The following is a 12,658-nucleotide window of genomic DNA, read 5'->3' on the forward strand; positions in this document are numbered from 1 at the left end:
TCTTAATTTTTTTCTTCTTTTCTGATTGCTGTGGTTAGGACTTCAAATAATATGTTGATTAAAAGTAGTTAGAGTGAGCATCCTTTTGTTATTCCTGATCTTAGAGGAAAGGCTTTCAGCTTTTCATCATTGAATATGATATCAGCTATAGATTTGTCATATATGGCCTGATTAAATTGAGGTATGTTCTCTCTATACCAACTATGTTGAGAGTTTTTGAATGATAAATTTTGTCAAAAGCTTTTTATCCTTCTATTGAGATAATCATGATTTTTATCTTCAAGTTGTTAATGGGTTGTATCACATTGATTTGTAGATCTTGAACCATATTGCATCCCTGGAATAAATCCCACTGGATTATGGCGTATGATCCTTTTAACCTATAATATTATTGAACTTACTAATGTTTTGTTGAAGATTTTTGTATCTGTATTCATCAGGGATATTGGTCTGTAATTTTTTGTGTGGTGTCCTTGTCTAGTTTTGGTATCATGGTGATGCTGGCGTTATATAATGAGATCAGAAGCATTCTTTCTTCTTCAATTTTTTGGAATAGTTTAAGAATAGGTATTAACTTTTATTTAAAGGTTTTGTATGACCCACCTATGAAACCATCTAATCCTGGAATCATGCTTGTTTGGAGTTTTTTTATTGCTTACACAATTTCACTACTGGTAATCAGTCTGTTCATATTTTCTACTTTTTCTTGATTCAATTTTGAGAGACTGTACATCTCTAGGAATTTATCCATTTTTTCTAAGTTATCCAATTTTTTGGCATATACTTGTTCATAGTACTCTCTTATGATCCTTTGTATATCTGTGGCATCCATTATAACTTCTTTTTCATTTCTGAATTAATTTGGGGGGAACTTTCTCTACTTACTTACTGAGTCTGGCTAAAGGCTTATCAATTTTATCTTTTCAAAGAATCAGCTTTTAGTTACGTTGATCTTTTCTATTATTCTTTAGTCTCTAATTCATTCATTTCTACTCTCAACTTTAGTATTTCCTTCTTTCTACTAACTTTCAAGTTTGTTTGTTCTTTTATAGTCCCTTTAGGTATAGGGTTAGATTGTTTACTTGACATTTTTCTTACATCTCCAGATATTTGAAAGTCATCTCTAGTAACTGGAAGTCCTTCAATGCCCTTACTCGTTTCCTTTACAGTTCCTACCTTGACAAGTAGGTCTTGACAAGACCCAGGCCAAAATTAGCTCCTCTAAACCCTTCTCTGAACTTGAGTTGTCAATTATTCTCCTCTGTTCTTAGAGCACTTTGTACACAGTTATGTTGCACTCACTGTTTCATGACACTATTACTAATTTGCCATAAACTACATATATGATCCTCAAAGGCAGGAAACGCTGATATTTTCCTGTTTGTGTCCCATTTTTTGAATAGTACCTATACAAAGTAGAGACTCCAAAAAATATATTCTGAATGAATAAATGCATATTTGAACAAATCATTGACTGTCTAAAATGAATTCAGGTTACAATCAAGAGCCTTTTTTAGGTTCACACTAGTCTTGCTGCTCCATTACCCAATTCTTAATTGTGTGCTTTTTTTTTAACAAGGCTCACTCAAAAGTGACAATCCTGCAGCTTCTGTATTTCTCTGTCATAATCTCTCTACCCTCTCCTCACCCCTAGAAGTGGCAAATACCATAGGGAGAATTTTTTTTTTTTCAAAGACTCATACATCATTACAGAATAAACACAACAGTTACATGATTTTTTTTCTTTTGTGAATCATTTATTCAATACTTTTTATTACATAAATGAGCTAGATTATTCTGAGGCTTGAAATATGTTTATAAATCACAAGCAACTCACTGTTTAAGGATATAAGAGGCACCCACCAGCTAATCAAATCCCCTTTGAGAGTTATCTGAGTTAAATCTGGAGAGAAATGATTTACAATATATTTTAAAATTTTATCATTTTTGCTATTTTTCTCTCTCTTTCCTGAAGAATATTATTTCCTGATCATTGTGAAAAGGGAAATCTTCCCCTCCTTGACTTCTACATGGCCAGTTTCAGAAGTAATTTCTTTTTTTATACACATCCATTTATATCCTACTGTTTACATAAAATATTGGAAGCAGTTTATAACAAAACACATAAAATAAAATTAGAAAAGAGCTGCTATGGAATAGATAAATATGATATTAATAAGAACAATGTAGATGCTGCCATTTCAATTAAATTCTAATTTGGGATTGCCTGAAAGCTAAGGTACAAAGGAAAGATAAAATGAGTAATCTATTTTCATTATTTACAAAGGAAAAGAAACTAATGTGATAGATACTAAGTGCAAGCAATGGTTTTTCTGGCACTGAACTCTCAAAGTTCTCATTTGAAATTTGATATATGAAATATATATATATGAAGTTTCATATGCTCAAAATTCTCCAAGCTAGGCTTCAGCAATACATGAACCATGAAATTCCAGATGTTCAAGCTGGTTTTAGAAAAGGCAGAGGAACAAAAGATCAAATTACCAACATCTGCTGGATCATCAAAACAGCAAGAGAGTTCCAGAAAAACATTTACTTCTGCTTTACTGACTATGCCAAAGCCTTTGACGGTGTGGATCACAATAAACTATGGAAAAATCTGAAAGAGATGGGAACACCAGACCACCTGACCTGCCTCTTGAGAAACCTATATTCAGGTCAGGAAGCAACAGTTAGAACTGGACATGGAACAACAGACTGGTTCCAAATAGGAAAAGAAGTGTGTCAAGGCTGTATATTGTCACCCTGCTTATTTAACTTCTATGCAGAGTACATCATGAGAAATGCTGGGCTGGATGAAGCACAAGCTGGAATCAAGATTGCCAGGAGAAATATCAATAACCTCAGATATGCAGATGATACCACCCTTATGGCAGAAAGTGAAGAGGAACTAAAAAGCCTCTTGATGAAAGTGAAAGTGGAGAGTGAAAAAGTTGGCTTAAAGCTCAACATTAAGAAAACTAAGATCATGGCATCTGGTCCCATCACTTCATGGCAAATAGATGGGGAAACAGTGGCTGATGTTAAATTTCGGGGGGCTCTGAAATCCAAAATCACATCAGATGGTCATGAAATTAAAAGACACTTACCCCTTGGAAGAAAAGATATGACCAACCTAGATAGCATATTAAAAACCAGAGACATCACTTTGCCAACAAAGGTCTGTTTAGTCAAGGTTGTGGTTTTTCCAGTAGTCATGTATGGATGTGAGAGTTAGACTATAAAGAAAGCTGAGCACCAAAGAATTGATGCTTTTGAAGTGTGGTGTTGGAGAAGACTCTTGAGAGTCCCTTGGACTGCAAGAAGATCCAACCAGTCCATCCTAAAGGAGATCAGTCCTGGGTGTTCATTGGAAGGACTGATGCTAAAGATGAAACTCCAATACTTTGTTTGGCCACTTGATTAGAAGAGCTGACTCATTTGAAAAGAAACTGATGCTGGCAGTGATTGAAGGCAGGAGGAGAAGGGGATGACAGAGGATGAGATGGTTGGATGGCATCACCAACTCAATGGACATGAGTTTGAGTAAACTCTGGGAGTTGGTGATGGACAAGGAAGCCTGGCGTGCTGCGATTCATGGGGTCGAAAAGAGTTGGACGCGACTGAGTGACTGAAATGAACTGAACTGATATTCCATTTTAAAAGCTACAGTTAATTTCTAAAATAATAAAAGCACAAGTAAATAATATAGATCTTGCTATAATTATATATATATGTATATTTATGACATCTGATGACTTTTCCATATTAAATATGGGAATTCATTTCTGAATGATTTCACCTTTCCAGGCAGAAAATAAAAAGAGTTACCTCTTGCCTATTTTTGGATTGCTTAAATGTTTATAAATAGTATCATCAAATCTGTGAATAATAATAATTCTATAACATTTTACTTAAAATCACAAAAACATTATAAAAGAAGATGGAACAGTATTGTTAAAATAATAAATAGTTGAGGTATCTCACTTCTATATATAGAAAAGATTTACAGTAATTTCAGAAGAGAAGATTCAATGAGAAAAGAAATAAAATTGCATTCTTTCCACCACTTGAATAAATTTGTAAAATGACATATCTTTCCTACCTCAAAGAGTCTTTAAATAAATTTCAAAGTTGAGATTAAAACTAGAAAAGTACTATGATTTTCATTTTTAGTAAAACTGATTTGTAAAATATGCTCTTATTATATGTGTTACTGGATTATTAAATTAGACTATAATAAAAATTATTTACTTTCAGATTGATTTTCAGAAACTATTTGATGAAATTTAGTGATGTGAAAATGATATTATACAATAATTTTCTGCTAATGTTCAATATTTTTTTCACATTATTATACATAAGCCAAATAAATAACCATTCAACCATTAACATTCTGAGTAATTTAAACTTTTCCTTTCAATAATTCGGGAGACAATTATTTACATGCCTTAATGATTTCAGCTAGCAATAAATAGAAGGTGGTATAGAACTGAGTGTCTTTTTGTTGAAGTCAAAGAATTTCCTTTTACCAGTCATAAATAAGTGAAATGATAACCATGTTTACCTAAGTAAAGATCAAGATATTAAAATCTTGTCTTCATCATATCATATAGTTAATTACATTTATGAATTTTTTCTAATTTCCACTTACAGGTGGTTATATATAATATTAAGAAAAATTTTGATTCATGTATAATTATCTTCTATCCAGCCATCTAATCAAATTCACTTAATTTGTAGATTTTTATTATTAATAGGATGAGTATGTTATGGTTTTCTGTATTTGTTTTCTAAAACTGCCATAACAAAATATGACAGACCCTGTGGCTTAAACTCCAGAAATTAATTTTCTCACAGTTCCGGAGCCTAGAGTCCAAGACCAAGGTGTCAGAAGGGTTGGTTTCTCCTAGGACCTTTTTTCTTGGCTTGGAGAAGACAGCCAAGCTTTCTTGCTGTGTCTTAGCATAGTCATCTGTGCAGTCTGTGTCCTAAAATACTTTTCTTATAAAGAAGCCTGTCATATTCGATTAGGGTCTCACTCTTATGATCTTATTTTGACCTCATTTACCTCTTTAAAGGCTCTGTCTCCAAAGAGGTCACATTTGGGGTTAGGACTTCAACATACACATTTAGAGGGGGCATAACTCAGTCATCAGAAATTTCTAAGGATATTAAGATATCATAGACAAAAAAAGAAAGAGAAAAAATTTTATGCTTTTGCTTCCAATATTTCAGTTGTTATTTCTTTCTTTTCTTATTGCATTTTAGAAAACCTTCAAAATAATGTTTAACGCTAATAAAATACTGGTCATCTCTGCTTTCCTAGTTGTGACAGAAATATTTATGTTTCATCATTTAGAATAACATTTGCTATTTATTTTAAAAATTCAGAAATCAGTTAAGACAGGACTCCAAATGGGCAAGTCCCCCCTTTCAGTGTGTTTTGTATTAAGTACAGGCTTTAATGATTTTTCCACGCTTTTTTTTATATTTACAGGAAAATTTCTAGATTGTGTATAAAAGGAACATAACCAGGGACTTCAACTGAGGAATTCTCTGGTTTTGCACATTCAGTTCAGTTCAGTCGCTCAGTCGTGTCCGACTCTTTGTGACCCCATGAACTGCAGCACACCAGGCCTCCCTGTCCATCACCAACTCCTGGAATTCACTCAGACTCACATCCATCGAGTCAGTGATGCCATCCAGCCATCTCATCCTCTGTCGTTCCCTTCTCCATCTGCCCCCAATCCCTCCCAGCATCAGAGTCTTTTCCAATGAGTCAACTCTTCGCATGAGGTGGCCAAAGTACTGGAGTTTCAGCTTTAGCATTATTCCTTCCAAAGAAATCCCAGGGCTGATCTCCTTCAGAATGGACTGGTTGGATCTCCTTGCAGTTCAAGGGACTCTCAAGAGTCTTCTCCAACACCACAGTTCAAAAGCGTCAATTCTTCGGCACTCAGCCTTCTTCACAGTCCAACTCTCACATCCATACATGACCACTGGAAAAACCATAGCCTTGACTAGACGGAGCTTTGTTGGCAAACTAATGTCTCTGCTTTTGAATATGCTCTCTAGGTTGGTCATAACTTTCCTTCCAAGGAGTAAGCATCTTTTAATGTCATGGCTGCAATCACCATCTGCAGTGCTTTTGGGGCCCAAAATAATAAAATCTAACACTGCTTCCATTGTTTCCCCATCTACTTCCCATGAAGTGATGGGACCAGGAGATACTTAAGTTTTATCAGTTCTCAACAACCTTTATTTTCAGTTCAGTCTCTGGGTTTGAGAAACAAAATATTCTGTAGTTTTGTGTGTTTATCCACTTTCTCACATTCTCTTTCCTACGGATCTCACGGTAGGTCCTGTCAACCCAACGCTGTCTAACAGTATGCTACTATTTTTCAAACTAAAAAAAAAATAGCTTTGAACCTAGTAAGGAAGGGAGCAAGCTTTCTTCCTCTGGTTTCTTTTGAAGAGTTCTGGGATGTCAGAAAGATTTATTGGATCAAGTAGGATGGAGACAGCAACAGAGAGGAGGGAAATACTTGACTTGGGAGCTGGGATCTGCTGTCACAAATCCTGTAATTACCCTCCCATGCCTGGTGGCATGATGCTGGAAAGATAGGTCCTGAAACTGTAGGCCACACAGTGCCCTGGTTTCCCCTAAGATGCCGGGAGAACACAAACAATGAGACTGCCGTTGAAAACACGAGCCTTGAATCCTACTGATGACTCAAAAATTCAGGCTTATTTGTGTTTTCTCAGGAGTGGGATTCTGGGTCATGATCGAAATCTATCTCCTTCCTTTTAATTGTTTCTTTACGCCTGTGAAGTGTCTTCACTATGTTAATAGCTGTCCTGTGTCTCCCTTCGAACGAATAATTTTTGTCACTCGGGCTGAGGAAATAAACATTTTCTGTCACAAATGGCAGCACCAGTTTGGACTGATATGTTCCCGAAGATATCAACGTGTGGCCGCACCTCACTATCGCATCCAACTATCAGTCACCTGAAAAACACTTCATATTTATGAATTGCTAATGACAGAGGGCACTGCATAAATTACTATTCACTAGTACACGTGCCTCAAAAGTTATAATAAACAGACTATTAAACACGTCTTGAAAGATGTAGAAGTCCGTCTATATTCTTGGATAGTTTATGATAGAGTTGTAAGAAAGAAAACAAAAACAAAAAGTCGAACTCATTATTCTCATTCTGGAACCTACTAGGTAGAACCGGCTAACGCCAGGTCAGATGGAATGCTTGGCATGCGGACCGGACGGTGGAGTGAGCCCTGGAGTAGCACTTTTTTGGCTTCCCTGGTGGCTCAGATGGCAAAGAATCCGCCTGCAATGCAGAAGACCTGGGTTCAATCCCTGGGTTGGGAAGGTGCCCTGGAGAAGGGCATGGCTACCCACTCCAGTATTCTTGCCTGAAGAATCCCATGGACAGAGGAGCCTGGCGGGCTACAGACCACGGGGTCGCAGAGAGTCAGACAAGACTGAGCGACTAGCACTTTCATTTCACGCTCACTCAGTTCAACTCAGTTCAGTCTCTCAGTCGTGTCCGACTCTGTGTGACACGGACAGCAGCAGGCCAGGCCCCCCTGTCCATCACCAACTGCCGGACCTTGATCAAATCCGTGCCCACTGAGCCGGTGAGGCCATCCAGCCATCTCATCCTCTGGGGTCCCCTTCTCCTCCTGCCTGCAATCACGGCCAGCAGCAGGGCCTTTTCCAATGGGTCAGTTCTTCACATCAGGTGGCCAAAGGATTGGAGTTTCAGCTTCAGCATCAGTCCTTCCAGTGGACACTCAGGACTGATCTCCTTTAGGATGGACTGGTTGGATCTCCTTGCAGTCCAAGGGACTCTCAAGAGTCTTCTCCAACACCACAGGTCAAAAGCATCAGTTCTTCTATGCTCAGCTTTCTTTATAGTCCAACGCTCACATCCATACATGACCACTGGAAAAACCATACCTTTCACTAGATTGACCTTTGTTGGCAAACTAATGTCTCTGCTTTTTAATATGCTTCCTAGATTGGTCATAACTTTTCTTCCAAGGAGCAAGTGTCTTTTCATTTCATGGCTGCAGTCACCATCTGCAGTGAATTTGGAGCCCAAGAAAATAGTCTGTCACTGTTTCCATTGTTTCCTCATCTGTTTGCCATGAAGTGATGGGACTGGATGCCATGATCACAATATTTTGAATGTTGAGTTTTAAGCCCGCCTTTTCACTCTCCTCTTTCACTTTCATCAAGAGGCTCTTTAGTTCTTCTTCACTTTCTGCCACAAGGGTGGTGTCATCTGCATATCTGAGCTTATTGATATTTTTCCCAGCAATCATCCAGCCAAGCGTTTCTCATGATGTACTCTGCATATAAGTTAAATAAGCAGGGTGACAATATACAGCCTTGACATACTCCTTTCCCAATTTGTGACCAGTCTAATCCAGTTCTAACTGTTGCTTCTTGACCTGCATACAGATTTCTCAGGAGGTAGGACAGGTGGTGTGGTATTCCCATCCCTTTCAGAATTTTCCAGTTTGTCGTGATCCACACAGTCGAAGGCTTTGGCATAGTCAATAAAGCAGAAGTAGATGTTTTTCTAGTATTCTCTTGCTTTTTCTATGATACAACAGATTTTGGCAATTTGATCTCTGGTTCCTCTGCCTTTTCTAAATTGAGCTTAAGTATCTGGAAGTTCTCGGTTCACATACTGTTGAAACCTCACTTGGAGAATTTTGAGCATTACTTTGCTAGCGTTTGAAATGAATGCAATTGTACAATAGTTTGAACAATCTTTGGCATTGCCTTTCTTTGGGATTGGAATGAAAACTGACCTTTTCCAGCCCTGTGGCCACTCTGATTACTAAATTTGCTGGCATAGTGAGTGCAGCACTTTAATAGCATCATCTTTTAGGATTTGAAATATCTCAGCTAGAATTCTATCACCTCCACTAGCTTTGTTCATAGTGATGCTTCACACTTGCTATTTATTTCTAATAAGCCTTTACTGATTTAAGCATATCCTGGTATTCTTATTACATGTAGATGTTTCATGAATATCTTCTTTCATTCAAGGTTTTCCAGTATCTACTATATAATTATATAGCTTTCTCTTTTAATTGGTAAATACAATAATTTCTGGTATTAAAGTAGGCTTGCATTCCTGGAATGAATCTTTCTCAGTCATGATATGTTACTCTGGAAGTACTGTACTATTCTGTTTGCTAGTATGTTATCTAAAATTTTTGTATACAGTAAAATTAAAAATTTACATAAACTTTGATTCAACAATGTCACTTCTAGGCCTCTAGCTCACAGAAAGAAATCACCAGGAGGTTAAGACTTTCATGCTTAAAGATGTTAATTAGCAAATGTTAAGTAGCACAGTTTACAATGAGTAAAAGTTTTTAAAGGTTATCCTATAAAGAAGTCCATTTTAAAAATTTCATCTGCTGACTAGATAGATGATGTTTTCAGCATAACACCAGTAATTTTACAGCAAGGTTGGACTGTAGCTGATACAGAAATAAAGGAATTTTTTGTTTATTTGTTTTATTTTGCTGTGCTGGGTCTTCGTTGCTCCTAGGGCTACTCTCTAGTCGCAGTGTGTGGCCTTTTCATCTTGCGGGCTTCTCTTGTTGCGGAGCACAAGCTCTAGGACGCTCGAGTTGCAGCAGCCGCAGCACGTGAGCTCAGTAGTTGTGGCTCCTGGGCTCTAGAGCATAAGTTCGGTAGTTGCGGCGCCTGGGCTGAGTTACTCCAAAGTAGGTGGGATCTTCCTGGATCAGGGATTGAACTTGTGTCTTCTGCATTGGCGGGTGAATTCTTCACCATTGAACTACCAGAGAAGCCAGGAAAGGCTTTATTTACATGTTTACAGGTTAAAATCCCAGTGGCCCACTTTTGTAGAACTTGATAAGCTGATTCTAAAATTCACATGAAAATTGAAATTACACAGAATACCCATTTTGGGAACTTAATCTGATTTAAAGACTTACAGTAATCAAAACAGTGAAGTACTGGTAGAAGGATAAATTCATGGCCAGTGAAATAGAATATAGAGCCACATTCATGGTATATTGATTTTTGACACAGATCTCAATAAAGGTAACAAAAAAGAAAATAAAGCCTTTTCTACTAATAATGCTGAAATAATTGAATACATGTATGAAAAAAATGAACCTCTTTCCTTTTATAAGGCTGTACATAAAAGTAGTTTACAATGCACATAGTCCTGAACATAAAAGTTAAGTCTAAAAATTTCCAAAAGAATGTATGGGGAAAATAATGAATAAACAAATGAAAAAACAAACTAATATATTCAGAATATGTAATATTACTCAGAAACTTAAAAATTAATCAAGTACCATGGAAGAACTTAATATTAGATGGTGGAAAGAAAGCCAGACACAAAAGAGCATAAATTTCATCAGCCTATTTGTGTGAAATTTAGAACAGACTAAATTTCTTTGGAAGGAATGATGCTAAAGCTGAAGCCCCAGTACTTTGGCCACCTCATGCGAAGAGTTGACTCATTGGAAAAGACTCTGATGCTGGGAAGGATTGGGGGCAGGAGGAGAAGGGGACGACAGAGGATGAGATGGCTGGATGGCATCACTGACTCTATGGACGTGAGTCTGAGTGAAGTCCGGGAGTTGGTGATGGACAGGGAGGCCTGGCGTGCTGTGATTCATGGGGTCACAAAGAGTCAGGCACGACTGAGCAACTGAACTGAACTGAAACTAACGTATAGCCACAGACAGTAGAATAGTTACTACTTGGGGCCAGGACTGGAGATGGTGGTTAATTTTAAACAGACTTAAAGAAACTCTTGTGTGAAGAAAGTGTTTTATCTTTTAATTGCAGTGACCAAAATACTTGAAAGTATACGTTTTATTTATTTTTTGCACATTATTTTATTTATATCCCCACTGTCTAATATGTACATTTATGGACCTCCCAAAAGCAGTATTCTTTTAAGCAATCTTGGAAATTTTAAATACTCTAAGTTACTCCTGAAGATTCAAATTGTCAGATTCTTCACCCAGGACATCCTTAGGTCATCTTTGTGCTCCCAGAAAGTAAATAATCAAAAGGCAGCAGTCTATGCCTCAAACGTAGTTCTTTGACCTGTAAAGCCGGTGATGCTTATTTGATCTCTGCGAAGTTGTTCACCACGACACAGTAACCAAGACCTAAAACTTAAGTGGCATTTTGTTTCTGCCGTTGACTGGCTTTCACACCATGACAAGGTAGGCATACATGCAGTTACACAGTGAGGCCTTTCCCTTCCACACATATGGAAACCCTACTCCTATTAAAAATTCCCTAACATACAATCCATGATCAATCAACTCGAAAGCCCTCACGCCCGTCGCCTCATCTGCCGGTGCGTGAACGCAGACCTGGGGCCGCTGCTAGGCTTCCCGAGAGCTCACTGACAGCGCGGTGGAGGCCAGGCCAGACCACTGCCCTCACCTTGTTCAGGGCCCACATGCTTTAAATGGCTGTATTTATTATATGTAAATTATTTCTTAACATGGTTGATTTAATAAAAGGCAAGAAATATATTGTTTTTTAAAAGCCATATAGGCAAACTATTGAAAAAATGCAAAACAAAAATGACAAGAATTCAGTAATCAAGTTGCTGAAGCATTCAAGCTCAAAGTGGGTAAAATAAGCCCTTTGTGGGACATATGGAATCTATGATTACATTGTCCAACAGAATTGTCTGTGATGATGTAAATTTCCTCTGTCTGGACTATCTGACATAATAGCCGTAAGCTACTTTTGACTATTGGCACTTAACTGTTATTAGTACACCTGAAAACCTTGATTTTTAATTTTAATTAATTCCTATTTCAACAGTTACATGTGGTTGGTAGCCACCATACTGGAAATCATAGTTCTTCATATACAATTAAAGCTATTTCCAGTTTCTTCAGGAAGAGAAATTAAAGAAAAATAGTAAAATCCACTATGTGTATTACTTATATTTAGTTGTATGCAATAACATAACATACTCTAGAAAGCCTTCATTTTTTCTAATTTAAAATCATTTAAATATTATTTTTATTTTAGAACAAGAATATAATATGACATCCTTTGAAAGAGAGAATATATGCTAAATGCCCTGTCGACATTCTTGCATCTCCTTGCATCTTCTTCCTGCCAAAACTCTCATGCTCGAGGGGTCAGAAAATGTGGTTGGTGAGATAGAAAGAAGGAGTAAAACAAGGAAAAAGCAAGGAGCAGACCATAACCCCCATCTTCTCCTCAAATACCTGAGTATTACTAGTGCCTGAAGAGGTGAAGACACACAAATACAAAATAAAACTGAATTTTTCTCTTTTTTTATGTTGTTTTTAAAATTTATTTATTTGTTAGTTGAAGGATATTGCTTTACAGAATTTTGTTGTTTTCTGTTAAACGCCAACATGAATCAGCCATAGGTATACATATATCCTCTCCCTTCTGAACCTAACCAGTACAAGAGACTGGGCATTTTTACAACTAAACTACAACTCTGATATTTGACTTCAAAGAACCAGAGAACAGTTTCAATAAATGTTACAGGGACTGCTTGAGTTTTTTCCCCAAGGCAGAACTGTATAGAACATATTTAAAGGGAAAATAAATTATGA

This window comes from Oryx dammah, unplaced genomic scaffold (assembly GCF_014754425.2).
Source record: "Oryx dammah isolate SB20612 unplaced genomic scaffold, SCBI_Odam_1.1 HiC_scaffold_27, whole genome shotgun sequence".
Lineage (NCBI taxonomy): Eukaryota > Metazoa > Chordata > Mammalia > Artiodactyla > Bovidae > Oryx > Oryx dammah.